This window comes from Heterocephalus glaber, unplaced genomic scaffold (genome assembly GCF_053883595.1).
Source record: "Heterocephalus glaber isolate CG9 unplaced genomic scaffold, H.glaber_assembly_v1.0 deba00000738, whole genome shotgun sequence".
NCBI classification, from domain to species: domain Eukaryota; kingdom Metazoa; phylum Chordata; class Mammalia; order Rodentia; family Bathyergidae; genus Heterocephalus; species Heterocephalus glaber.
Genome location: NW_028258161.1, coordinates 14,068,207 through 14,079,800, shown reverse-complemented (window position 1 = coordinate 14,079,800; position 11,594 = coordinate 14,068,207). Strand labels below are relative to the sequence as shown.

At 49.4% G+C, this 11,594-nt stretch overlaps 1 long non-coding RNA gene across 1 annotated transcript; it reads right to left on the bottom strand.

Annotated features, from left to right (window-relative positions):
• Nucleotides 1-449: 449 nt before the first annotated feature.
• Nucleotides 450-11,232, bottom strand: LOC110345267 (uncharacterized). Its single transcript, XR_002388472.2, has 3 exons — nucleotides 9,652-11,232; nucleotides 9,244-9,395; nucleotides 450-9,056 (listed from the first exon to the last, which is right to left on the bottom strand). It is a non-coding gene; the product is annotated as an uncharacterized LOC110345267 (long non-coding RNA).
• Between the last annotated feature and the right edge of the window lie 362 nt (nucleotides 11,233-11,594).

The following is an 11,594-nucleotide window of genomic DNA, read 5'->3' as shown; positions in this document are numbered from 1 at the left end:
CGTCTGCTCCACTCAGGCCCTCGGAGGGCTGAGGCCCACCCATAATGGGAGACTACCTGCTTTGTTCAGTGCACTACTGCAGCTCATCTCTTCCAGGAGCACATCCACAGGCCCACACTGGCTGTCTGGGTGCTGTGTAGCCAGCTGGCTGGGATCCCACCGCCCAGTCATGGCGGCTCCTAAAATTACTCCTCACAGTAGGGCTCTGTTTCTTTCCATTTGATTTCTTCCTGAAGACCAGCATCCTGCAGGGTGAATGCCTTTGACAACTAACTCAGTTTATTGCCTTACAGTGCATCACTGGCTTCTCCTTGGATTTCCCACAAGGGGACCTGATATCCATTCACCCTACTTCTGGGGAGGGAGCCAGGAGAGCCCAGTGCCTTCCCCTCAAGAGCCCCCCTCGTGGGCTCTCTCCCTCCCATCCCACTGTCCTTCAGTGTCGGGTGAAGAGGGCCCGGGGGGAATCGCTGGACCTCCCATCACGTCTCTACCCTCATCCTCTCGGCTCTGTGTGACTGTAGGGCTATGAGCCCAGTTCCCATGTGCTGATGTGCTGTGAGTGAGCCTCGATATTGAGGCGTCCTCCACATGCACCCAGTCAGCACATCAGTTCAGGGATCCCATGCACACCTGCAAGCGCCTCTTCTAGAGGTTGCTGCCCTATATATATGATGGCTGTTGGTAAAGGGCAGGAGATACAGAAGGAGATTCTCTTCTAGGACATTCCCACTTTTTATTTTGACAGAATCTGATGCAGGGTGAGATTGATAACAGAAACAAGAAATAAGACAGGGACAAATGCTGTTCAGCTTTGTCCTGACCTCAAAGGGTCTCCAGCGTGTGGCTCGCCAGAACTGTCCTGTTAGTTTTGCATCCCTCCTTATGAGAGAATACCTGGCATGTGCAACTTAAGGTGGATTTCAGCTCACAGTGTCAGAGGTTTCAGTCCATGGTTGGGCTTCATTGCTTTGGGGCCTGTAGAACATCACAGCTGGAAGCATGTGGTATAGTGCTGTTCCACATGTAGAGAGAGAGACAGCAGCGCAGGTGGGGCTCCTAACGGCTCCTTCAGGTACTTAGCCCCAGCGGCCTAACTTCTTCCCCCAAGGCCCCCTCTTAACAGTGCCATGGCCTGGCAACCAAGCCCTCAGCATATGGCCTTTGGGGACATTTAAGATCCATAGTATGCTCCTTCTTCCTAATTATCATCTGGAGACTACAGCCTGGCCAGATTCTCTTTCATGCCCTTGCACATGTCAAGAGAAAGTGTCTTCAGCTGCAACTCCCCTGAGCTCCCCCAGGCCTCTGGTGAGTGTTTATGGTTGAGTGCCTACTTCCCCTTTGCCCTGGGAGGCTGCCGGTGCTGGCCTGTCAGGCAGGCAAGTGAGCGGGCGTGGAGCAGGGACTGGGCACACAAGGCTCTCTGCATTGCTCAAATCTGGCACAGGTTCATGCATCTTTTAAAAATTGTGGTGCTGTGTTTGAAATTTTAAAGAGAAGTCATTTGGGGCTGCGTGTGTTTTCAGCCACGCCCTTGTCAATCTTCCTTCCAAGAAGATCCCAAATGAGAACATTGCAGAAGGGGACGGGGCAGGAAACATCCTTAACTCACATGCCTGCACCCTCACTTCACAGAGCTCTCTCTGTGCACCCCCAGGAGCTGGGGCTTTCATAAGAACTTGTCTTCTCCGAGCCAGTAAGATTGATCCACATGGAAATCCATCTGAAAATAAATGGGCAGGCTTCAGACTGGGCCTCTTGAGATAAGTTGAAAAACTCCTGCATTGAGTCCGCATGAGAAGGACAGTGGGGTGATTTTACCAGTGGGCCAGACATGCTTTTTGGAGCCGTGAAGCTGCTTTGCTGGAGAACAGGAGGGAGATGGGGTCCGGAGCAGGCACTCGACCCCTGGACCCCCTTCTGCAAGCCTGACCCAGCACAGGGCACGTGCGGCTTGTGCCGGCCTGTGAGTTTGCAGAGTGCGGACCCTGGGTGACCTAAGCCTTGGGAGTGGAAATAGTGGCTTGGCTGTGGCAGCTGGGATAGTTGGAACTGCTAAGAGCAGGTGCTTTTGGGGGCCTGCAAATTGAGATGGGAATGAATGTTCCATGTAGGGAAAGAAAACTTCACGACGCCCATCAATGCTAACCATCAACTCCAAGTGCCAAACAGCAAAGCAGCCTGCACCTGGAGACATGAAGCCAAGCCCAACAGCATGCACCCTGAATCCATGGGCCGCCTGGCACGCTCCAGCAAGGGCTCCGAGTCCTTTCACAGATAGAGGCCACTCTGGAAGCGATTCTCCTTACGTACCAGCTGCTCCGAAGACACGCTGTCCTCTGTGGAGACCTCCCTGCAAACAGGCACATGGCAGAGGCAGAGGTCGGTTCCTCCACTCTGCGGAGAGCTTTGCCAGCTTTATTCTTCTTACTTGCTATTATTCACAGCTTCCTGCTGCTTTCTCCTTTCAGCTTTCTAAGGAAAGGGTGGATTATTGGGCACTTGCTATAACTACACACTAGATTCTGGGGGAGCAGCTCTGCACACTTGCTGCCACCGGCCCTCAAGAAGGGCCCTTGGGCAGACCGTGTTACCCTCAGTCACAGAGGAATGACTGTGGGCACAGAGAGACTGCACAAGTCAGTGTCAAGGTTAGACTGCAGCCTGTGCCATCTGCCTGGCGAGGCCCTGGGCTTGTCGAAGCCTGCACCACAGCGCACAGCTTCTCTATGCCTGGCAGGCGCATCAGGGCCATGCAAGGGTGGCTTTGGTGGTGCCCTGTGGTGGCCTCATGTGACCAGGCTGCCAGATTTCCAGCCGTGGCCTTGCAGATTTCCAAGTCAGCTCCTGCTACTGCTCCTCCAAGGCTTGAGGGTACAGCATAGTGGGAGCCTCGATTGCCTGGGATACTTCACAGTAATCCTTCTGCAGGCTGCAAGACAGTCAGGTGAAGAGGCTGGGGCAGGACAGGTGGGGAGGAGAGAAGAGAAGGAAGCAGTGGAGGAAGAGAGGGAAGAGAGGGGAGAGAAGTTTCGGAGGGGAGTGAAGCACAGAGGAGACGAGAAGGAAGCAAAGAGGAGGCAGGGAGGGAGGAAGAAGGGGAGGGAATGAGAGACTGATTTGTGCTCTGGAAGCACAGGTTTTCAGAGGGGAGCTGAGGGCTCTAGCAGCCCGCAGGGCTTTACAAGGCCGGGGGTGGGGGGGGGGGGGGGAGTCTGCAGGAGCCGCACCTGGAGGCTCTGCAGGAGCAGGCTTCACTGCGGGGCCCCTGGCGAGGCCACACTGAGCATCCATCAGCTGGCAGAAACGGTCTCTGTGAAAAGCCGCAGCTGGCCCTGACTGGATGCTTGAGTTTTTCGTGCGGGAACACTAGACGTCAAATTTAATAAGCATCTTTCTGGCCCACAGGTGTGACAGAAAACATAACGCGTTTGTGCTGGGAACTGGGGGAGGAGGAAGCTGATCTCAGCGAAGAAAGCCATGTTTTTAGCACAGACGTCAGCCTTGGGCTCGGTCGGCGGCCTGCGGAAGAGGGAGCTGGCCCGCGCTCCTGCGGGGTTAGCACTGCTAACTGTAAGTGTGCGGTGCTTGCGTGCAACCTCACAGCCTGTGTGATAAGGACCGCCCTTTCACATCCCACCTGCCCCGAGCCCTTCTGGGCCCTGGCAATCTCTTTCTACTTTCAGGCTACTTTGCTCACAGACAAGGTGTGATTGAAAAATACACGAAATGTTTAGATTTTTTTTAAGTTTATTACAGTAAAAGGCACACGGCTATTAACTGCCCTCAAAATATTCCCCTTGCTTCGAACACACTTACCCCTCATTCTTGCCTCCTTCTGGACCAGAAGTCCTCTTTCCCGAATGTCCTCAGTTGCCCTATTGTGGCTGCCCTGATGTCCAGCATCAGTTCGAAATGCTGACCTTTCACGGTCATTATGACTTTGGGAAAGAGCCAGAAGCCGCACAGTGCCAGATCCGCTGAATCTGGTGGATGAGGACACACTGTCACATTTTTATTGGATAGAGATTGCTGTAAATGGCAGATTCACGAGGGGTGATCAAAACGTGGTGAATGTTTAAATTCAAAAATTTCATTTCAGTAATAGACACATTGCCATTAATCCCCAACAAAATACTCAGAATACTCCTCGCTTTGAACGTACTCATCCCATCGTCCTTGGCAATGTGTCTTTTACTGTAGTTTTTAATTTAAACACTCGTGTATTTATCAATCCCCCCTAGAAGGAGGGAGAACACGACCACAGGGGACCTCTTGGTGACTGGTCCCCGAGGCTGTGGCTGACTCAGACACTCAGCAGGGACAAGGTATGACGAATGTGCTAAAATGCGGTGAAGGGCCAAGGAATACTAAGACTTGCTGCTGGGGGTCCTGACCGAATGCTTCTGACATTTCACAGCCTGAATTGGAATCCATGCTTAGAAATTTAAGGCTTGTTTATGTGTCTTCTCATTTCCACGGGGTGGGGGGGATGCTGCTTCTGGCGCTCATGTGGGCTCACCTTCTCTGCCCTAGGAGCTTGGAATGGCAGCAGGGGAGCTTCCTTCTGGGTGCTGGGACCAGCTCAGCTTCTCTGCCCTAGGAGCCTGGGATGGAGATGGGGAGCTTCCTTCCAGGTCATGCTTAGAAATTTAAAATGTCTTAGGTAATAAAGGAAATGGTTTGGTCAACAAATATTGCTGTGAGGCTATGATGTAAACCTTGATATCATAATAGTATGAAGAAAAATAAGATTGCCTTGTCTAAAACATTCCTGCTTCCTTTCCAAGCCATTACTAACACCAGAAATGAAGTACATTCCCGTCACTTTTGCCGTCACAAAGTGTAAACATGGCCACTCTGTCAAGCAAATAACACGTAGCTACTTTGTGCCTTTGGCTGGGTGTTACTGGGCAAATACTGCAGAATACACCCCTCGGTACCAGGAGACGGGTAATCCTGGGTGAACAGGGACAGTTGGTCCCCTAGACTTAGCAGCGGCTGGCCCATCAAAGGCTCCCCTCCCTCTGCCCCGTGACTGTCAAGAGTTGGTTAGGTTTCCTTCCCAGCTCCCAAGGACCACGGTCAATCTATACACCCTCCTGGCCAACATCGAGGACATGTGCTTGTATGCTTTGCTATTCCAACTGGGTCCATGAACCCCCAGGACAGCTTCACCCAGAGCTTGTTAAAATGCAGAGTCCCAGGCCCAGCCCCAAGTCTGCAGTCTAAGCAAGATCCCCAGGAGCTTGGCATCAAAGTTGAGCAAGCAGTCCTCCTGTTTCTTCAGTTGGATAAAGAGTTAGACCTGTTTCTCTCAACCAGAACATAAATGTCCTCCCCAATGAGGGCTTATGTCCTGCTGTGTTGGGTGCCTGTGGACACTTCAATACCTCAGTGTTTGGAGGACATCAGAGAACCTGGCCACTGGCCGGTGAGAATCACATTGTGGCCTCCTCTTCTGCAAAGAGATAGGGATTCAACCAACCACTCTCACCAGTAGTGGGCGCAGTTGAGCAAGAGTCCAGGGGTAAAGGAAGACCAACGCCAGTGGGGTTGGCATAGCAAAATGTAGACTCCAGACCAGCAAGAAGGATGGTGGTTCCTTTCCTGAGCTAGTCCATGATGAGGTGCTTTTCGGTGGCAATAAAGTCTTTGGACCTGGCTCTTAGATTTCTCAATCCTGTGAGCTATTCAGTACATTTTCAGCAAATTCCATTTCTCCTAATGGCTTATTTTGAGAACACTGACTTAGAAAAACATGTAAAGACAAGGGTCTTCCTTTCCAAAGAGAGCTACAGGTATCAAAAAAGCAAGAGAACCCGTGGGATTTAGGGTGAGTAGTTAGTGCCTCAGAATCTGATCAAAGAGATGCTTGCTGATTTCCTACTAGACTTTCCAAGTGTGGACCAATCCATGATTTGATTATGCTGGAGATTATTCAGGCGAGTCCCTGGGACTGAGGGAATAATGCACACATTGGAGTTTTGAATGCAGGCAAGGAGAGAGCCACAATTACTGCTATTACTTTTTCATTTTGGAAGCTGCTTGATCTGGCAAAATAAGGCTCACTCAGTCCATCATAAAACTATGCATTGAACACCTAGCACATGTAGTCTTGGCTAAAACCTTGCCAGTCTGCTTGGTGGAGAATATTCAAGTTGGACTCACATCATTCTACAACTGGAATCAGTTAGAGTGATTTGTAGCCTGCTTTAGACAATTTTGAAAAATTAAATATCTCAGAAAACCTTTCATTTACTCTGCAGTTTTTTTTCTTCTTAGTGGGTATCTTAGTTAATTTTCTCATTGCTGAGGCAAAATACCTAACACCAAGTTAAAGGAGGAAAGGTTTATTTAGCTCACAGTTTGTAGAGGTTTCAGAATATAGTCTGGTGGCTCCAAGGCAGGGTGACATGACAGAGGGGCATCCAAGAGGAGAAACAGTCCTTGGGAGGCAGGAGACAGCAAAGCAGCAAGCAGCAGAAATGGAAGCAGCAGAAAGCAGCCTAGCTTCTTTCTGCCCCTTTATATATTCCATCCAGGCTACCTGCCTTTTGGGTGGTGCCCCACATCCTAGGTGGGGCACCCTTAATCCCAGCATCACATGCTCTAGATCCAGTCACCTCCAAAAAGCCCCACCTATGACCACATGAGGCTTTGGGGGGACATCTGGACACAGCCATAACAGCGAGTGATGTGAAATAGAGAAGGGAGGAAATGGTGTCTTCCCAAAGGTTTACTCACTGTGAGCAGAGCTTCATTGTCAAAAAACAAAACAAAAACCACAGAGAAAGAGAGAGAGAGAGAGAGAGAGAGAGAGATTATCCTTCTGTCCAAGAATTTGCTACAATTAGCTTTTCCAGTGGAAACCTGGAAGCAATGTATTTGTAAACCGATTAATAGGAGAAATCCCCAGGGGCAGTGAACGAAGTTGTTCCTGCACTTGGCTGTTCCATCCTTGAGCTCACTCGGACAATCTCATAGAGACAGAAGCCACTAGCCAATGAAGCAGATTGTATCATGGAGAAGTAGAGGTCAATGGACAGCATCTACTCCACAGTGGGAACCAGAGGAATCTGGAGATCTGATAACAAAATGCATCGCTTTGTTCCTCTCTGGGCACAAAAGTGTCCATTCATTCTAACAGTCAGTTTCTGAACATGATCTTTATACCCAGTTAAACCATAGAAGTGGCTAATGTATTGGTCAACTTTTCATTGCTGGACCAAGATACCTGACATACACAACTTAAAAGAGGAAGGGTTTGTTTTGGTTCACAGTTTCTGAGGAATCAGTCTGTGGTCAGTTGGTTCTAAAGCAGGAATGTCATGGCCAAAGGGGGCCCAGGAGGCAGAGAGTAGAGAAAGAGTCAGAGAGAAAGGGCTGGGAACCAGATATTGTCCCCATGACCCACCCAGACACACCCAAAAGTGTGCTTTACTCATCTCATAGGCATCTCTCGAGCCAGTCAAGGTGACAATTGTACGATGTGTTGTTTCTTTTTTTCACATTGGGGATCAGTTGTTCCAGAGTTTCTATCTTGGTGGTGCTGAGATATTAGTGACTGTTAGAATGATACAACTTGGCCTATTGAGAGCCTTTGCTTTTGAAACCTATGATAAAATAGAGGTAAAAAGTAATAAAATTTTGCTAAATCTTGTATTTGGTTATTGTTGAATAACAGCTGAACGTTTTAAGCAACCGATCAATTTAGTGGTTCTTCTACTTCCTGTATGGAAATTCTGAAGTAATGTTTGGAGCTCTAGCATTCATCTTATACGTTCATGGATGGAAGCCATGTGCTGAGGTTGGTGGAGCAGGAAGGCAGAAGACTGTCCCTGATGTCTTCATACAGCTGTTCACATCTGGAGTTTCTTTACAGAAGTCAGTGAACCCTGTGTAGCTAAGTCACTGTGACCAGGTTATTTTCTGGGTGCAATTGCTAAGTGATGAATTGTGCATAACAACATGGTTTGAAGGAGAAGAAAGAAAACTACTTAAATATCTAGCAATAAGGGATTGATAAAATAAATTATAAGAATATGTAGTTGGTGCTAGATGGCTTTTTCCTCAATACTCACTCATTATTCAGCTCCAGCTCTGTGCCAGGCACAGTGCTAGACTTTAAGGATACAGTGATAAACAAGCAGATATTGGCCCTATGCTCACGGAGTTGAAGAACAGGGATGGCCCAGCGGATGGATGCTGTACCCAGGCTGTGCTCTTGTTAGGCTGTCCTTTGTTAGGCTGTCCTTTGCTAGGCGGTCCTTTGCTAGGCTGTCCTTTGAGAAAGGCAACCTGAGTGGCCATCTTGAGCCCCTCAATTATGGGGGCATTTTATGCCATGCCTTTAAATATCATTAAAATTCAGTTTTGAAGTTTGCCTCTCCTGGTGTCCCTACGCCCTTGTGAAGGATGCTGCCATGGTGCCATCTCTTTCAGGGCCACACTGGTTGGGCTCCCTGGCCACTGTCCCCTTCCAGAAACAGCCCTGTTGCTTCCATTACAGTTTAGAAATACAGAGAGGAGAAGCTCAAAGGAAATAAATTAAATATTAATAGTGATTATGGACTGAATAGTTCAGAGGATCTTCATTTTTCCCATTTATTTACATTTTCTAAACTTTTATAAAAATGTATTTCCTTTTAAAAATTTTCCTTGTGGCATAACATGCAGACATTCATCACAGACACACAGAACAAGCTCTCACACCCTGTGCACTGTGGAAGCAGCACCCAGATCAGGAAGCCAACATCAGCAGCTCCCAGAGAAGCCCACACTTCCCCCAGGCACCCTCCACCCCGAGGTCAGCCTGTCCAGGCTTCTGACAAACATGTATGAATTTCGCTAATGTCTGTACTTGACATGAGTAGAATCACACAATTTCAGTTCTGGTCTCTTTTGTTCACCATTTGTGAGATTCATCCATGCTTTGGCTGAAGTTCCAGATCGTTCATTTCCATCCCATTAGGGTATTATAGATAGGCTTGTTGCGACATCCGTGTCTTAGTGAACATGGTCCTGCGTTCGTGTTGAGTGTATGCCCAGGGCTGAAATCACCAAGCCATAAGACAAACAAGTTTGAGCTCAGTAGGACTGACAATTTTCCAAAGCAGCTGTAGAAGGTATTACTTTTGCAATAAGAAAAAAGATAATTCAAGTCATACCCTGACATAGTGTCATTTATACCAAAACATCGCCTACATTTAAGTCTGCTCATGACAGAAATCTACTTACAAGTCTTTCTTCCCAATTGTTAGAGGCAAATCAATTTATAGGCCACTATAGAGGGTAAAAATGGACTCCAAACAGAGCTGCAGGTATCAGGGGCTAATGACGTAGCAGGGCAAGCGACGGTGCAGGTAGTGATTATGCCGCACCCACTGGCCCTGTGGAAAAGCAGCACATTAAGGCAGGAGCATGTGGAAGAGTAAAATCACTCACCCTACGGCTGAAAAGTGAAAGAAAGGAAGAGCACAGAGCTGTCCTCTTCAAGGGCATACACTCAGGGACCCACACACCTCCCAGTAGCCCCTTAAAGTGCCCCCTCCTCCCCATAGTGCCAAATGTTAGGGCCAAGAGACCAGGCCTCTAACACTCGGGCTGTGTGGGCACCAAGACCAAACTCACCAACAAGTGACTCACCCTAGGAGTGGGCAGCGTGAGAAGTGGTTAGTGCAGGGCAGGAAAAGGCAGTAAAGTCTTCCTCCGAATGAAGGTGTTGCGGTCAGAACTGGGGCGTGGGTCACTTCTGACCTGAGAAGCAGAGCTCTGGGAAAAGCCCTGAAGAAGAAGGCACTGTGGGAGAGGCCTCGGGAAATGTGGCTGGCTGAGTCAGCTCAAGTTCAGGTGTCTCCTGGGTGAGCAGGTGAGAAAGGCAGAACAGAGTCCAAGTTCTTCAAGGCAGTGTTAAGGACTCAAGCCTCAGGGCAATAGGGCATGTCTGAAGCTGTGGGCTGGGTGTGTATCGGCCAGGCCTGGCCAAGTTCTGCTGCTATACTAAGCAACCACAGAACCCTAACAGCAGAATTCTACTCCCCCTTTTCCACACTCACAGTTCGGCTGAGGGCTGAGCACTGTAATGTCCTCACTCCAGGACCCAGTTGGATGGAGTGCCTTCATCAGGGACACACCAGTCACCGTGGAAGGCAAAGAAGGCACTTTGGAAGGTCCTGTCCCTGGAGCTAAATGCTCTGGCCTGGAGGTGACAGACGCGCGCCACTCCTGACATTTCAGCAGGCAGAAAGCGCACTCTTACCATGCCGCTGAGGGCCTGGGAGAGCTTGAGAAGCACACTCACAACTGCTACAGTGTGAGAAAGAGCTGGGGCAGGGGCCTAGGATGGTCACTGTAACACAGGCGGGACAGGATGAAGGGAAATAGGGGCCCGCTACCAGCAGGGCCACCGAAGCCAGGTAGGTGGAACAGACTTTCCTGCTACAACAGAAATGGGGATGAGGGGTCAGGGGATGGACACAGGTCACAGGAAGAAAAGCCATGTCTTGTGGAGGTGGCCACATCAGAGAGACTGGGGCATGGCTCCCGATCTCTGCTCTGAGCAGTCAGGGGATGGTCAGGGTGGAACAGAGACAAAGGGGAGGAACATTCCTGCGGGTGAGGCTGAGTTGGGCAGAGGGAGGGAGGGAGTCCACATGGGCTGTGGTTCACGGGCCAAGCACAGCACAGCCATGGCAGACTACTCCCTGGTCATCAGAACCTGCAGGGAGAGACATGGCCTCCCCTCTCCACCGCCACTGCTTTGCATTTCTTTCAGGCTGAAACTTGGGTGTTTTAACTCTTTTGGATGGAAGATGTCCAAGCTGCATCACAGACTACCGGACACGGCACAGCTGTGTGAAACTGTGTAATCACCCGCCTCGTCCTCAGCTCTTCCATGTTGCTTTCAGCATGGAAGGCTCTCAGGTGAAGGACAGAATTCAGCCTTTTCATACCAACTCTGGGCTGCTCTAGTGCACATCACCTGTGAGCTCACACCTTAAAAGGTAGCCAGGTGTGCACAGTCTGCTTACACGTGTGCAGCTTCGCCATCCCTGTTGTTCCCTTTGTGGGTCTCCACAGTCATTTATGATCCCCACAGACTTCCTGTGATAATCTCCAAGTGCCTACCTGATATGCCACAACCAAACAAGGAAAGTCATTAAACATCTCGTATTAATCAAGAGCCAGTAGACTCGGTGGGAAAATACACATCTGTCTTTTGGGAAAAACCAGGACCATAGAGCCAGGGAGCTGCATCGAGGTGCCTTTGCTTCACCCAGGAAGGCTGCTTCTGGGGGCCCCAAGGAAGTGGGGCATAGTGAGGCCTCAGGTTAAAGGGTGAGAGAAGCAGAAATCAAATCAAGTTGTGTCCTGAACCTCACATTGTAAGACTGACCTGGATTCACACATTCACCCTCTCCTCATGACCTCCCTTTGCATTTATTTTGAATTTAAGTTTTTATTCCAGACAGGAAGTTGGCCAGAAGCTCAATCTTCAGATAAATTATTTTTGTATGTTTTTATATTTACCCTCAAGGAGTTAAATATGTTTTGTTGAGGACGTGGGGCAGGAAATACAATGTGAAAAC